The following is a 17,287-nucleotide window of genomic DNA, read 5'->3' on the forward strand; positions in this document are numbered from 1 at the left end:
GAGCCCTCAGGGAATCCATTACAAAGGGGGAATGACCCAGCCAATCACAAGCCTGGAAGAGTTTTCTTAGTCCCATTCCAGGGATACCAAACCCCAAACCAGTCAAGAGTGACCTAGAGATCTTGACCTAATGCTACTGACTTTGCACAATTAGGTAATTGAATATTAACCCACACACCCCCTGTGAGGATTGGGGTTCATTAGCATATCATGTGTTGGATGATGTGGGGGGATCATATTAGGGGCATATCATGGAATGGGCAGACCTTTTAGATTGTAACTCAAACTCTGAGAGCCTATGAACATCCAAGAGGGAGGGGAAAGAGTTTCTGAGGACCATAAATTAACTGACTCCCAAGACTAAGGTGTGCCTCACACCTAGGAGTGAGGTACCCGTATCTTGTAAGGTATATCTTGCAAGGTTTGTGAATAAAATGTACAATTTTCTCTCACTCTAGCAGGTTTTTCTTTTCATTCATTTATAACATGACCCTATGCTGAGGGTGGTTATCAGACAGGGGAAATTTGTTGAGGGACCACATCAAAGCCCTCCTGATAGCCAGAATCTTAAGCATGGGAGTCAATGGGCCAGGAAACCTAAATCCCAGACCTCAGACGATCTGTCTGTGCTAGGAAAACAATCTCAACTGGTCCCTGTGAGATCTTGAATTTTGAAATTTTGCAGTCACACTGATATTGGGAATGGGCCCTTCTTGTTCAGGTCAGTTCAGAAAGAACCATGGGTTTTATTCCAATATTTAGGGTCAAAATAAGGACAGAACTGACTGGGGGTTGCCCCAAGGGAAAGTATTGGACTAAATGAGTTTTCTCATGGGTGGATGGGGGGGATGAGGATAATTTATTAACAGTATTCTTGGAGTATTGTCAGGGGGGTGGAATCTGAATGAGCTTATAGGTTTAGGTAGGATGGATGGGTTAAAAGAACTCATCTAGTCCAAAGTCCTTACTGTAGAAAAAGGGAAACAAGTTCACTAACAGGAAAGGACATGGCCATGAGACAAAATGGGAAAGACCTGAGCAGACCTTGAGTCTGGGGCTCTTACCTGCCAGGTTGGCTGGTTTCCATTTTCCATTTTTCCTCCTCTGATAGATAAACCATGCATTATTCCTTGGAAGACACTTGCCAGCAGCTGAGGGCAAGATTCCCACAGAGCTAGGGGTTTGGGGGAATCTTCAAAGTAGGGCTGTGGGGTTAAGAGAAAGGTAAAACCAACATACACCTCAAACCAACAATTTTGAATCAGTCTGAGATTCATATTTAGCATGGAGAATCTGAGTAAACACACCTCTGGTAGAATAATTTCATAAAACAATTTAATCTCTATAAATTGGTAATCCTGGTTAGGACACAAATAGAAATCTCAAGAATGTCTCCAGAAAGGTCTGATTGACTTGGTAAGTGGAGGGGTCAGTCAGAGAAAGGCAAAACAAGCTGTGAACATTAAGAAAAGACTCCTGGAACAAGATACTGGAATCTTTGGACATAACTTCTCTTAGATGAGCATTCTATTTTGTGTATTTTGCCATGTATCAGTAATCACCTCTCACATCCATATAAGATTACTGATATGTTCTCTTTATGTATGAATCTTCCTCCATTAGTGTTCACAGACCAGTATTCATGTATTCTTTTTACAAATGAATCAATATCTATTGGATCCATATAGTCTAAATATATATTTTATGTATACATAAGTATACATATTCAGTGTATATTAATATCCTATGGTGTCTCTTATGAGTCGTATATAAAATTATTCTTATATGCTCTCTATACGTGGGTTTATATGGGCATTCATAAATCTATATTCCTTTATACTTATTATTTCTCTACATCTAGATACTTTTATTCTCTGTCTATATTCCTAAGATTACTGATATGGTCTGTGTGTAAAGAGACAAGAGTTTTTATAAATTCTCTTAAAGAGAGAGAAACAGTGGGGTACTTTTAGGAATTTACAAAGGATATAGAATTAATATATGTGACTAGAGAGGCAATGCGTGCATTCATATGTATGCATATATAAATGGAGAAAATAAGCATATGAATAAACAGAGCTCCCCTCCCCCCACCCCTTCCACTTTTGGGCCAATCAGAGAAAAACTGTTAAGAGGATGAGACTGAGCAAGCTATGTCTTCTCTGAATAAGTTTCTTTTTTGTAATAAGGGGAATTACCCCTATATGCTGTCCAGTCAAGTCACTACTTAAATATTTTCCTGGATCTTGAAAGGGATAACTTGGCCAATATCCCTTTTCTCTGCCCTCAGAGAACTCCCAGATCAGTGAAGGAAGAACTGGGCCTTGGACATGTCCAATGTGGTAGTGGTGGCAAAGCCTTGGCCAAAGGAAATCAGTCTTGGATAGCCAGGGTTCAAGAACTGCTTGGTGGAGGTGGACAGAGCGGCAGTTGAGCATTCATTGATGGGAAGGAAGGTGCAGATTATCTGTAGAAGAGAGGTGGGAATTTTCAATTGTGGAAAGCAAGCTAGGGCTGCAGAAGGAACTCTGGGAATCAGGGTGGAAAAGACATGCAAATAACTCTTTGAGAAGAGCTCATGTGCCCTTTCCTTGCCCACTCTTGGTATGTTTGTGGGGTGGTTCTGCCCATCAGAAAAAAAGAACTCCCCAAACTGTATAGATCAGCCTCATGGACATCTAAGACTTTAGAGTGTTTCACTGGTGGGAACAGCCTGAGAAGGCCAAAAGCAGGAGCCATATATGGAAATGTTTGTGAAAATGAGGCCAGAAATATAGGAGAGTTATAATCCAGGAGAGTTATAATCATTTCTCACCAGGCCCAAGCTGATCAGAGCAAATGTAGTTAATAGGAATCTAATGGAAAGTAGAGAACAGAAAGATGTGGCCTCCATTAAATCTAGTCCAGTCTGACCTATTCCAAAAGCACACAAACTGACGAATCAATGGTCAAACTGCAATGAAATGTGAATTGGAACAGTAACAGGTTTAGAAATATTCACCCACTCTCTCTCATACACAGACACACAACTGTGATAGTCAATAAAAAGAGATGAGAAAATTTATCAATATCACTTAGTAATGATGAGGAAAAAGTAAATCTCAAAAGTGTCCCCACAAATATCTGCTTGATTTGGGAGTTAGAGAGATAGGGAGATCCTCGGCTCCTGAGGAAAAGGGGGCAGGAAAGATGTAGATTTATCTCCTCAGAGATGAGAATTTATGTCTTGTTATATTTGGACCTTTATGGATCCTCACCCTTTCTCTCTGTTCATACATCTGAGGTTTATTGTGTTCTCCTCCTGGGTTCAATGTATATTCTCCTGTACTCCCTTATTATTCATATTTCAGTAGTCACATGTCATTTCTTTGTATCAATATTTTAAGTGTTCCCCATATTCTCTCTATTCACACATAAGAAGTATGTAATCAGTAAATAACTATGTTTTGTCTTGTGACTCATATATACAATTATTCATATAGTCTCTAGATCTTGACATAAGGAACCTTTCTGTATTCCTATGTGAATACTTCCTTTATTATCACTCATTTACTCTGTTTAGATACCCCTATTGTCTATTTTCCTATATATGTGTTTTAGTATACTTTTTATGTACATAGGTAGGAGGCTTCAAATATTCTCACTGGCATAGAAGCAATAGGATACTTTTAGGAATCTTGTAGAGAATATATCTGTGAATAGAATGTAGGCCTAGCTATAAGAATAGAGAAAATATGGTTACTCAAATATGAATTGAGAGTGGATAAGTTAATACTCATTGACATAGTAATTGAGAGAATGATTAGTTATGTTCATGGAAAGTTCTATAAATCATATAAATGAATTTATAAAAACGACTTTCTCCATTGGAATGAAAAGACAAAACCTGAGTGTGTACATATATAAATACAAATTTTTATACTCATATGTATGAGCTATCATATTCTCTCTGTTCATTTACATAAGTATGAAGTTGTATTCTATAGGAGAAACTGTAGTCATATATGAGTAGGCATAGATGAGAATTTCAATAAATGAAGTATAGAAATTATTTTATATAGCATATAATATATGTATACCCCTATATAGAGAACATCATAAAGACAGGCAGTAGTCCTAAGGGGAATAGAGAAAATGGATTAAAACACAAAAAAATGTATATACAGTGGAAAAATCTGAACTCTCATAAATCAGAATATACAAGCCAATCACTTTAGGTTTTTGCAAGGCAATGGGGTTAAGTGGCTTGCTCAAGGCCACACAGCTGGGTAATTATTAAGTGTCTGAGGTCGGATTTGAACCCAGGTACTCCTGACTCCAGGGCCGGTGCTCTATCCACTGCATCACCTAGCCGCCCCTAAAGCCAATCACTTTAAAGAGGGGGAGAGGGCCTTCTACACAGACAGCAGGGAGCCTCCGGACATCGGTTCAGGTCCAAGGATCTTTCCCTCTCTGCCCACCTTCCAGAATGGCCACGGTCTGGGAGCTCGAGTCACTTGTAACTGTAGTGGGAGAGGGAGCATGAGGCAGAGAAGACTTGTGGAGAAGGAAAACCTGAGCCTGGGGGGGGCTCATGGGGGAGGGATGCTGACTGCAAAAAGACAGATTGGAAGGACATCTGAGGCTGGGGGGTAGAACAATGCGGGGATAGGGGTGTTTGGGGAGGATAGGTATCCTGCCTCACCTAGGTACGTGCTAAGGTCACAAACTATTGGGGTTCAGCGTCCACTTTGAGGTCCATCTTGCCCATTCAGTTCGACCTGGCTCGTGACCTGCTGAGGACCCCGAGGAGTGGGTGGAGGGATCTAAGACCCCCAAAATTTCAGGCCCCCCTAAAGCCCACCCGAAGCTCGACTTCTGGAGCATGGGAGACAGGGATCCAGGGAAGCTGCCCCCCAACCCCGCCGTGGGAATCTTGTCTCTGGGAGGAAAACAGGTCCCAAGGGGTCCCTACTGAACCTCTGCCTTTCACTCCCTGAAATCGGGGGTCTGACAGTCCCTTTGATGAGGGGGTGGGGGGAGTAACTCCAGGAGGCCGGTCCCAATCTTTCGAATGAGGGCAGGACTGGCTGATGGGGGGGAAAGGGGAGGGACACAAAGGAAAGCATTCAAGTAGCCGGATTATCCAGTAGGGGTTGGGAGGCGATATAGTGGTACTGGGGAGTGGAGGGAGGGATCGGAGGGAAGAGTCTACATGAACTCTTGAGTCTTGAGGGCCAAAGAGACCTCGGAGCTCATCTGGGTCGACCTCATTTGAAAGGAAAGTTAAAAGAGGGTAGGGACAAACCTAGGGCCACACAACCAGGAAGGGGCAGATCCATACCTTGAGCCTGGGTCCCTCCTGTCTGCCAGGCTGGCTGGATTCCATCTTGGTCTGTCTCTCTTCTTTAGCCAAGCTTCATGGGTCCAAGGTCCCTTGCAAGGTACTTCCAGATGCAGGTGGAGAGCAGCTTCATAATGCTGTGGGTTCTGGGAGTCTTCAGTTACTGTGGGGTTAAATACAAAGTAAACTCACTCTTCTGGATCCCCAGCTTTGGGGCAGCCTGAGATAAACCTGTTAATGGTGTGAAGCTGAGCAAATTCCAAGCATTCTCTGAGTTTCTTCCATTTTTGCAATAAGGGGAATGACCCTTAGCTCCCGTTCATACAGATCCCTTCTTGTACATTTTCCTGGAGTTTGGGTATGTTAGCCTAAGCAAGATCCTTTTTTTCTGCTTTCTGAGAACCTCCAGTTTAGTGAAGAAAAATGTTTGCCTTAGACATGACCAATTTGGTAGCCTTGGCTAAAGGAAGCAAGCCTTGGAGAGGCTCAGGCCAATAACTCTTTGGTGGAGACGGGCTGGGTGACCGTTTGGCTGTCACTGATGGGAAGGACGGTGCAGATTATGTATAAAACAGAAACTAGAAGAGGCCTCTGGATATCAGGGTGGAAAAGCAAGCAGGAATAAACTTGTGAACAGAGTTCTTTGCTTGTCCCACCCTGGACAATTTAGTGGAACTCTCTCCACTAGGAAAAGGGGTTTTTGAACAAACTGCTGAGATCAACCTCATGGGCATCTATCACTAAGATTGTCCCTGCTGTGAACATACTGAATAGGCCGGAAGCAGGATCCAAATCCCATTGTTTATCAAAATGATTCCAGGAGAGTAAGTTGACCAAGAGTGCTTCCTCAATAGGCTCAAACTGATTGGAGGGAATACTGTAGTTAGTACAAAACAGAAAGAAACCCCATATTCACCACACTCCAGTTTGATCTATTCCAATATGTCAACAATGACTGACCAGGGTGTTGGATGGAGGATAGGACAGAAATACACATACAGAGACCCAGAAATGTGTTCTCCCACTCTTACATACACACACTGGGACAGCAGTGATCCAACAGGGGAAGGGCTGAAAGGACAAGCAAATATCCCAGATACCCTGAAAACCATCTATTCCCCCACTTACACAAACATACTGGGGAATACCCCTTATAATCATCTAAGAAGGAATTTCAATCCATAACAATTTGTAATCATATTGAGACAAAAGATCTCAAAAGTGCATTCAGAAATATCTCCTTGACTTTGGACATGAAGAGACAGGGCAGCTCAAAGACAGACTGAGATCCTTACCGCCTAAGGGAAAAATTATGGAAAAAGATAGCTGGAAGATTTAATAACATGCCCCCACAGATGAGCATTCTGATCTTATATGTGTATTTGGTCCTGTGTGAGTACTCACCTCCTCTTTTTAGATATCCATATATTTAAGCATGAATGTTTTCTTTATGAATTGGGTTATGATTTTCTCTAAGTCCATTATTTTTCATGTTTCAGTCATAAGTTCTCTATGAGTCAATATATGAGTTTCCCTATATTCTCTCTATCATCATTTATATGAGTAATCATGTATTTAATGTATATATATATATATATATATATATGTGTGTGTGTGTGTGTGTGTGTGTATACTCTAGTGTTACTAGTGAATCATATCTATGATTAGTCATCTATTCTTTCTATATTTTGGCATAAGTGAGAATCTTTCTATATCCCATATGAGTACTTCACATTATGGAGACTCATTCATTCCCTTTTCCTCTATTCCCCTTTATTCTCTTTCACTATTGTTCTCTAGGAGTCATATATATTATATATAATGTATGTATTTGCATATGTATAGAGAAAATACAAGGACTCATAGATACAAATAGAGTGAAGATATAAATACTCACATGTAAGAATAGAGAAGATGAATACTAATGTTTATTAGAGGATAGGAAGTATAAGTCATATAAATGAATTTGTAAAAAGAACAAATGTCTTCCTGCATATAGGAATGAAGAGAAAGGACCTGAGTGCACATTCTATGTGTGTGTATATATATATCCATATTCTGTTTTTATATGTATGAGTTGTCATATATTCTATATTCATTTACTTAAGTATGAAATTATATCCCATAGGAGAGAGATTCTGTAGTCTTATATGACTATGCCTAGATGAAAATAGAGAATATATAAATGAAATATATTAGTTCTTATAATTCTATGTAAAAGTAAAAAAAACTATATACAAAAAACTCTTAGGACAGTCATGTAATGCTGATGAAGAATAGAGAGAAAAGATAGAAGCTACAGAGAGAATGAACACAATGAAAAATAAATTGAACCTTTTTTGATAAGAATATAAATGATAAAAGGACTTGGTGGTTTTGAAGAGAGGGAGGTCAGGCCAGACAGCAGGGGCTCACTGGTCATCAGTCTGGGTGCCTGGGATCCTCTGTATCCCTGCCCTATCCCTAGAAATGGTCATAGTCAGGAAACCCCACTGACTACTCTAACAGGAAAAATGAGCACAGGGAATTTGTGGAGGAGCAATAATGGTATGGAGAAATTGTGTGGGGAAAGGAAGAAATGAGTACAAAAGGGTTTGTGAAGGAGGGATACTGCCTGCAGAAAGGTGAGTGGCCTGTATGAGGGCCAGTGGAGATAGAGGGTGGATAGTGTGGACTTCACCAGTGTTGGCACTGATATCACTGGTCATCCTTGCTCAGCTTGTGGTCAACCTAGCTCTTGTCTGGTGACTTGCTAGGATGCAAAGGTCTCAGAATGTATGTCTTAAGAAGCAAGAAATGCTAGGGGCCCAGTCCAAAGCCCAACTGCAGCTCACACCTGGACCATGGGAGACAAGGGGCCTAGAAATGTAGTCTCTTGAGCCCAGGTTTGCTGTCCATGGTAGGAAAACAGTCCCAGGTAGTCCTTAGCAAACTTTGTCTTTCCCTCCCTTCCTCCCCCTCCTCCAGGCTATGAGATATGGGTGTCTGTGAGATGGGGGGTCAGGTTACACTATTCTAACAGGCAGAGAAGTAGTGAAATACTTTTAGAAATAGAGCATTTAGGAGACAATATATGTAAAGAGAAAGAATTTACATACAGTTATGCATGTATAAATAAATATGTATATGCATATAAGTATAAATAAATCTATAGTGAAAATATGGATCCTCAGATGTGAATTCAGAATGAATATGTGAGTACTCCTAGGAGTAGGAATTGGGAGAATGATGGCTAATATTCATGAGGAGATAAAATGTTCATAGAAAGAATAAATTATTTTTTGGACAGAGGAAAGAAAACCCTAAGTACCTACCTATATGAATCTATTCTCTGTCTCCATATGTATGTTTTCTATTATCTATTTATATACATTAATCAGGAAGATAATCTATAGGAGAGACATGCTGTAGTCATACGTGAATACACATAGATGAAGGTAAAGGATATATGAAAATGGGGGTGGCTAGGTGGCGTAGTGTATAAAGCACTGGCCTTGGAGTCAGGAGTACCTAGGTTCAAATCTGGTCTCAGACACTTAATAATTACCTAGCTGTGTGGCCTTGGGCAAGCCACTTAACCCCATTTGCCTTGCAAAAAAAACTAAAAAAAAGATATATGAAAATGAAATATACAGTAATTTAGGGTTATTTCCTGTATGTAGGATGATATAATTCTCTCTCTCTCTCTCCTCTACATATGTTTTTGTGCATGTATGTTTATGGTTGTTCATGCCATCTGGACAGACTCGATGGGGCCATCCTCTCTTTTCTCAGTGCTGGGAATGGCAACAGTCAGATAAACCTACGTTACAGCTCCAGTCACTGTGGGTGAGGGAGAGCAAAATGAGGAGTAGAGTGATTAGGGGAGGGGGAAATGAGCCTGAGAGGGTGTGGTTGTGGGAAAGAGATGTTGACTACTTGGAGACAGGTGAATCAGAGACAAGTGAGGGCCAATGGAAAAAGGGGCAGGTTTGGCAGGAAGGGGTCTCCTGCTCCACCAATGTAGAAAAGTGATGCTATAAACCATCAGTGTTTGGTGCTCAGCAGGGGGTCCACTTGGTCCAGACTCTGGTTTTCCTGGTGGCTCCATGAGAACCCTGAGTCCCAGGAGTGAATATTTGAGAGAAAAGAGACAGATCAAGGAATCAGGCATAAGGACTCCAGAGGCCCAGGGGCTTGAGCATAGGGGATAAGGGACCAGGAAACAAAAGCCCCAATCTACCCATGGTAGACCACCCTCATGGAAATCTATCCCTGAGATTGGTGCCCTGGTGCAAACAGCCTAAAAAGGTCTGAATCACGAGATCATTAGGAATATTTTCTCATAGAGAATCATGGAAAACTTTTACTAGTATAGGGAAGTTATATGAATACCCTTATTGGTGAATAAAGAGAATTTAAGGGTATACAGAAGGATATCTGTGTATATATGTACATATATTATATAGATATAGATATAAGTATAAGTATAGATATAGGTACAGGTATAGATATACATACAAATTTACAGAGAATGTCAGTACTCCTCTAGTTGCATAGTGAATATGTGAGTACTCATCTATGTAAGAATGGAAAGAATGATTGCTATTGTTAATGAACGGAAAGAATATCTTTAGGATACACAGGCATTTATAAATATATTCTCAATCTTCATTATGAGTTATCATATGTAATAAATACATGAATTTACATACCTTGGAAGTTATGCTCTATAGGAGAGACACTATTCTTTTATATAAACATTGTAAATATCTAATATACAAGATTTTCATATATAGGATGATATAAATTAATAAAGCACCATATATAAAATTATATAGTCATTCAGTACTCATATAGAGGAAGAGAGAAGTAATGGATGATTCCTCTTTTCTTGAATATACAGTTTATGTGAATCCTCCAGGATAAGAATACTTAAAACTCAGTGGTTTTGATGAAGAGAAAGGAGGGACATCTGAACAGGTAGCAGAGGGTTACTGGTTATCAGTCGCAGTACCTGGGATCCTCTCCCTCCCTAACCAGCTCCTGGAGCGGCAACAGTCAGAAAAACCCCAGGCAGATTGATCCACTGCTAGCTGCTGTGGGGGAATGAAAATGAGCCATAATCTATAGCATAAACTCTCTTATTAGTATATACTGATGAGGATAAGGAATATATAAAAAATGAAATATACAAGATTTTTCATATATAGGATGATATAATTTAGGGTCATTTCCTGTATATGGGTTGATATAATCCTCTCTTCTTCGTATATATTTATATATCCATGTGTGTCTACATGTATGCCTGTGTGTTTGTATATATGCCATCTGAAAAGACAGCACAGGATTGCTTGGCATCATCCTCCTCTTCTTTCACTTCATTGAGAAAAGATAACAGCCAGGTAACTCCTGTGGCAGTTCCATTCACTTCTAGAGGAGGAGATAGAGGGGAAATTGAGGAGGAAAAAGTTTGGGGAGAGAAGCTGAGCATAGAGAGATAGGTGTGTGAGATGCCTGCTGAGGGCCAGTAGAAAGAGAGGGCTTGCCAGGCAGAAGGAGACTCCTGCCCCACCGAGGTAGACACTGAAGTAATCAGCCATCAGGGCTTGGTGCTCAGTAGGGAGTCCATTTTATCCAGTCTCTGCTTGGCTTTACTGTTGTCTCCCTGAGGACCCAGAGGTCCAGTAATGGATATCTGAGAGGGGAAGAGGCCATGAGACCAGTCCAAAGAGCTCTGTAGACCCAAGGGCCTAAGCATGGGGGACAAGTGGTCAGGAAATATAAACCTCAAATTCCAGGACTGCTGTCCATAGGGTTATGGTTCCTAACTGGTCCCTTCAAGATCTTGGGTTTGGGGTTTTTCCAATCCTATGAGATAGGGGTGGGACATCTCTGGTTTAGGATGCTGGTTCAGGAAGAACCATAGATTTTATTTCAGTCCTTAGGGTCAGACAAAGGACAGAATTTGTTGATTGGGGGCTGCCCCAAGGGAAAGCAGTCCACTGCTGATTTTCCCAATTGGGTAATGGGAGAAGAGGATAGTTTACCTAGGGGAGGAGGGATCTATTTGGAGTGTATGGTCATGGGGTTAGAAGCAGAATGGACTTGTAGATTTGGTTGCATTGAGGGATAAAACAGATCTCAGAACTCATCTGTTTCAACCTCCTCATTTGAGAAATGAGAAACTAAGTTCATGAGAAAGGAAAGGACATGGATAAGGTCAAAGAAGCAGTAAGGGGAAGATCCAAACCTTAAGCACTAGGGTCTCATACCTGCCAGGCTGACTAGTTTCCATCTCTGACCTTTCCTTCTCTGACAATGAAAATTCATGGGTTGGTTATTCCTTGAAAGACACTCCCAGGAGTCAGGATCCCTATCCAGCTAAGAGTTCTGGGGGTCTTCAGTTAAGATTGTGGGGTTGAGTGAAGGGAAAACTGACATCTTCTGCTCCCTCCCCACACCTGAACAACTTTGAGTAAACCTGAGGTGCATATTAAACAGGGAGAGCAAGAGCAAATTCCATGCCTTCCCTGAATGGGTTTCTTCCATTTGTGGAATAATGTGAATTACATCCAGCTGCTTTCAAACAGAGTCCTCCTTAAACATTTTCCTGAGACTTGGAGTTATTATCCTCACAAAGTGTTCTTTTCTTGTCCTCAAAGAATACCCAATCTAGTGAGAGAAAATATGTATCCAATGTGTTAGTGGTAGCAAAGCCTTGGTCAAAGGATTAAAGGTTAAAAGAAATCTCAGAGCTCATCTGGCCCAACCCCCTCATTTAGAAAAAGGGTAACTGAGGACCAGAGGAGGGCAGAGATATAACCAAGGTCATTAAGGAACAAGACTTTATCCTAGTTCTCTTTCCTCTCAGTCTTGGACCATTTCTTCTTTGACAGGTAAGCGTCATTGTTTGATTATTCCTTGGAATACATTCCTAGGAGGGCAGAATCCCCATATAATCTAGGGGTTCTGAAGGTGTTCAATTAGGATCAGAGCTCACATACTCATTGCTTTTCCACTGTAGCCCAGTCAGTGCCGTTACCCCCATCAGGAAAAGAGGGTTTTCCCCAACCTGCAGAAACTACATTATGGGCATTTATTACTAAAATTGTCCCCTGCTGTAAACCCCCTGAAGGGCCCAGAAACCTGAACCAAACCCAATTAATTATGCAGCCTCAATAGCCCCAAACTGTTTGGAGGAAATATTGTAGTTAACAGAAATCTAATGGAAAATACAAAACAGAAAGATGTGCCTCTAATTTAGCACACTCCAGTCTGTTCTATTCCAATATGTCAACAGAGATTGAACAGGATGCTGGATGGAGGGTAGGACAGAAACACACAACATACAGAGAGAGATACAGAAATGTGTGCACCTGCACACTTGCATGACATTCATCTATCAGGGGAAAGGATGGACCACAGCACAAGCAAATAGTTCAGATACATTGACAACTATCTGCTCACTCCCTAAACAAACACACAGGGAAACCTCCCACAGGGACTTTTAATCCATATCAATTAGTAAGCCTAGAAGGAGACAAAAGAAGGTCTCAAAAGTGCCTTCAGAAATGACTCCTTTGACTATGAACATGGAAAGACAGGGAAGTCCAAGGCCAAGCAGTTTGAGAGTCTTACCTCCTAAGGAAAATCCCATGGAAAAGGAGCATAGCAGATTTAACTATAGCCCCCACAGATGAGCATTCTGATCTTGCATGTGTATTTGTTCCTGTATGAGGACTCACCTACTCTTTCTATATATCCACATATTCTCTTTATTGAGTATATGAATTTAGTCCCTCTAGTCCCTTGCTTTTCATGTTTTAGTCATCATAAGTCCTCTATGAGTCAATATATGTAGGTTTTCACATTCTCTCTAGGCACATATATGTGAGTAATCATGTATTCAGTTTATTCCAATCTATTGATTCTTGGGAATATCTATCTATCTATCTATCTATCTATCTATCTATCTATCTATCTATCTATCTACTTATGTTTAGTCATATATATGTTTAGTCATATATATATATATATATGTTTATTCATCTGTTTTCTCTATTTTGGCAAATGTAGATACTGATGGAGCCTTTCTATATCATATATTAGTGCTTCATATATGGGAACTCATAAACTCTCAATTCCTCTCTGAATCCTGATATTCTCTATGAGTATAAAGACATGAGTTTTTATATATTCTGTTATCTTTACAGAAGCAGTAGAATACTTCAGAAGTATAAAGAGGATGTAGTAGGACTCTGACATATGTATAGAATGTATCCATGCATATGCCTTTTTATTCTTTGTCACTATTCTTCTCTATGAGTCCTAATATACTCTGTATGTATAAAGACTGTAGTTTTTAATATATTCTCTCACAGGGGAAGAAGCAATGGAACATTTGGAATTACAGAGGAATTTAGAAATATAGAGAGGAATCATATTGTCTGTGTATAGAGTGAATGTATACACACACATATAGAAAGAGAATACAGGAACCATAGAATAGAGTGAATATATAAACATTCTTAGGTGTAGGATTAGAGATAATGATATCCAATATTTAGGGGGAGACAGGAGCTATACATCTTATATATGAATTTGTAGAAAGAACAAATGTAATCTTATACATAGGAGTGAAGAGCAAGGACTCAACACATAATGTGTATACATATCAATATTCTCTATTTTCATATCTGAGTTATCATATATTCTCTTTATATTTATTTTTATAAGCATAAAGTGATAGATTATGGGACAGAGTGACCTATAGTCTTATATGTCTATGCATAAATGAAGACAGAGAGTAGCTAAATGAAATATATGAGTTCTTAAAACCTTAAAACCTGGGAAAAAATTCATTTTGGTTAAGGATGTTTGAGTCATTATTGTAATAAGAGCAAAGGTTAAAATTGTTTTATTTTAAACCAGATGCTTGGTGGTCTTAGAACAAAGATGACCACTAAATGTTTGTGTCAAAAGCTTGAGTCAATATGATCATTCTCACTGGGAGTTTGCTCATGTAGTAAAATACTAATGGCAGTTTCTACCATTAGTAACTGCAGTTAAGCAGTTTCTCTGCCAAAAGACAAGGTCTTAACTAGCCACCAGATCTGGAGAGGACTTTTTGGAACAGATTCAGAAGATGCTGAAGGACATTGGATACCTCCAAGGGAGAAGAGAAAGGAGGAGAGACACTGGACCAGTTCATCTCCACCATCTCTCACCTATGTGTACATTGTTTATCTATAACTTCCCCTTGACTCTGTGAGTATAACACCCCTACTTATGCCCTTCTCCTTATAGAAAGGCAGAGGGGAGGCAGGGGGAAAATGTTCTATCTAGGGAGTGAGTCCTATCTCTGATTTAGATAGCCAGGAGCTAGCAAAGGTGGGAGAGAGTCTATTTGGCAGAAGTCAGTGCCCAGTCTTTTGGTAGGGATATCAGATAATTGGCACATGTTCCAATCCAAACCTGGACAAGCCCATTTAGTATCTCTTGGATGAGTTGATTTACTGGTTCATGGTGAAAATAGTTGTTGGGTATCTTAATATGGGCCCTTAGTGGAATAATCCTCTTAGTCGAGTGTCTCCCTTGTATGTTCCTGTTAATATAGTACAAAATAGTACAAAATTCTGTCAGCAAATTAGTGCTGGTGTATGGCTCTAATAATCAAGAGGTAAAAATATTGATAGAAAAAGTCAGTAGTACTATCAAAGGTGAGGATTATGAATTTGAGGAAGATATTGCTGGTGAAGTGTGAAGACCAAGTAATTATTTAAAAGAAAAGGGGGGATTTGTGAAGAATGAAGGTCATTGTTGGTCTTCAGAGGGTGTGGAGGGGGGGCCCTTTGAAATATATTACAAAGGGGGAATGTCCCCAGTCAATCACAAAACTGGGAGAGTTCTCCTAATCCCATTCCAAAAATGACAAACTAGATTATAATAATCTAGTCTTGACCTTCTCCTTTGCACATGCTCAAAGAGATCTATCTGTTCCTGCTCTCATTAGTATAATGAGCAGGGTGGGGAAACAAAGAGGAACCAATGTATCAGTTAGATTTGTGACCCCAGACTATGGTTGGCATGAAGGGGCAGGAACAAAGCCTTTCAAACTGCATAAAAGAGCTTGTATTTGGGGGTTTTCCTGCCCCTCTCTCCCACCATGAGAAAGGGGTGCCATTTTGTTAAGATATCTTAATAAAAACATTTTAATAAAAAAAAAGAATTTGCATTATATACATATACATACATATACACAAGTATGCATGTATATATATATATGTATGTAAATAGATATAAATGTGTATAGAAAATATGGGTCCTTAGATATATGAGTGAATATGTGAGTACTATGAGTATGAAATTATTGAAATTCATGGAGATAAAATGTTTAAGTCAGCTAAAGAATGTATAGAACGAATAAATTACTTTCTGTACAAAGGAAAGAAGAGAAAGAACCTAAGTACTTGTCTATATGAATATATTCTTTATCTTCATATATATGATTTGTCTTATATTATCCATATACTTATATACATTAAGCAAGAAGTTATCTATAGGGGCAGCTAGGTGGCGTAGTGGATAAAGCACTGGCCCTGGAGTCAGGAGTACCTAGGTTCAAATCCGGTCTCAGACACTTAATAATTACCTAGCTGTGTGGCCTTGGGCAAGTCACTGAACCCCATTTGCCTTGCAAAAAAAAAGAAACCTAAAAAAAAGAAGTTATCTATAGAAGAGACGCTTTGTAGCTTTATATATAGGTACATACAAATAAAGAAAAATAATATAAATATACAAGGTTTTTCTTCAGGTTTTTGCAAGGCAAATGGAGTTCAGTGGCTTGCCCAAGGCCACACAGCTAGGTAATTATTAAGTGTCTCAGACCGGATTTGAACCTAGGTACTCCTGACTCCAGGGCCGGTGATCTATCCATTGTGCCACCTAGCTGCCCCCAAGATTTTTCAAATATATAGGATGATGCAATTTAGGTTCTTTCTTGTATAAAAGATGATATAATAGGCTCTCTCCATATATGTGTATTTTGTGTGTGTGTGTGTGTGTGTGTGTGTGTGTGTGTGTGTGTGTGATATCTGGCCAGAGAACAGTGGGTCACTGAGATCACTTCTGGTCCCCTAGCCTCTCCTTCCTTCTCTTGATCCAAGAATGACAAGAGTCAGGTAACACCATTGGTAGCTCCAGTCACTTTTACCAATGGTGGGGAGGGGCAAATTAACTTCAGAAGGCTCATGGTGAAAAAAGTGAACGGGCAAAGGTGTAAGGGAGAGGGATGGTGATCATATGATAACAGGTGAGTGGGATGCCTGATGTGGGCTAGTGGAAAGAAAATCAGGGTTGTCAGGAAAGGGATTTCTGTGTCACCAAGGTAGGCATTGATGCCATCAGACATCAGTGAGAAGCTCTACAGGGGGTTCCATTTTGTGCAGATTCTAGTTGGCTTGGCTGGTGGTTCCTAAGGACGATGAGGTCATGAAGTATACATCTGAGATGGGAGAGATGCCAGGGGACCCACCCAAAGGCCACCTGCGGCTTAGGTGCCTAAGCAGAGGAGACAAGACCAGGAAACAAAGGCTCTTGTGCTTGGGTCTACTCTCCATGGTAGGAAAATGATCCCCAACTTCTCACTCAGTGGCTTTGTCTTTCTGCCCCAATGTTTCTGAGGTGTCACATATCAGATAAGGGAAGGGGTTCCTCTGCTTCAGGAGGAAGGGCCTGGAAGAACCATAGGTTTCATTCCAAGCTTTAGTGGGGAATAAAGTAGATATTTCTGATTGGGGGCTTCCCAAAGGGGAACTGACAGATAATTCTCAGCTGGGGATATTGGTGTTGGAGGTTAATTTATTGTTGTTGTTGTTTTAAAGATTTTATTTATTTTGAGTTTCATAATCTTTCCCCTAATCTTCCCTCCCCCCACCCCCCACAGAATGGAATTTGCCAGTCTTTACATTATTTCCATGGTAT

The sequence above is a fragment of the Macrotis lagotis genome, chromosome X (genome assembly GCF_037893015.1).
Source record: "Macrotis lagotis isolate mMagLag1 chromosome X, bilby.v1.9.chrom.fasta, whole genome shotgun sequence".
Lineage (NCBI taxonomy): Eukaryota > Metazoa > Chordata > Mammalia > Peramelemorphia > Peramelidae > Macrotis > Macrotis lagotis.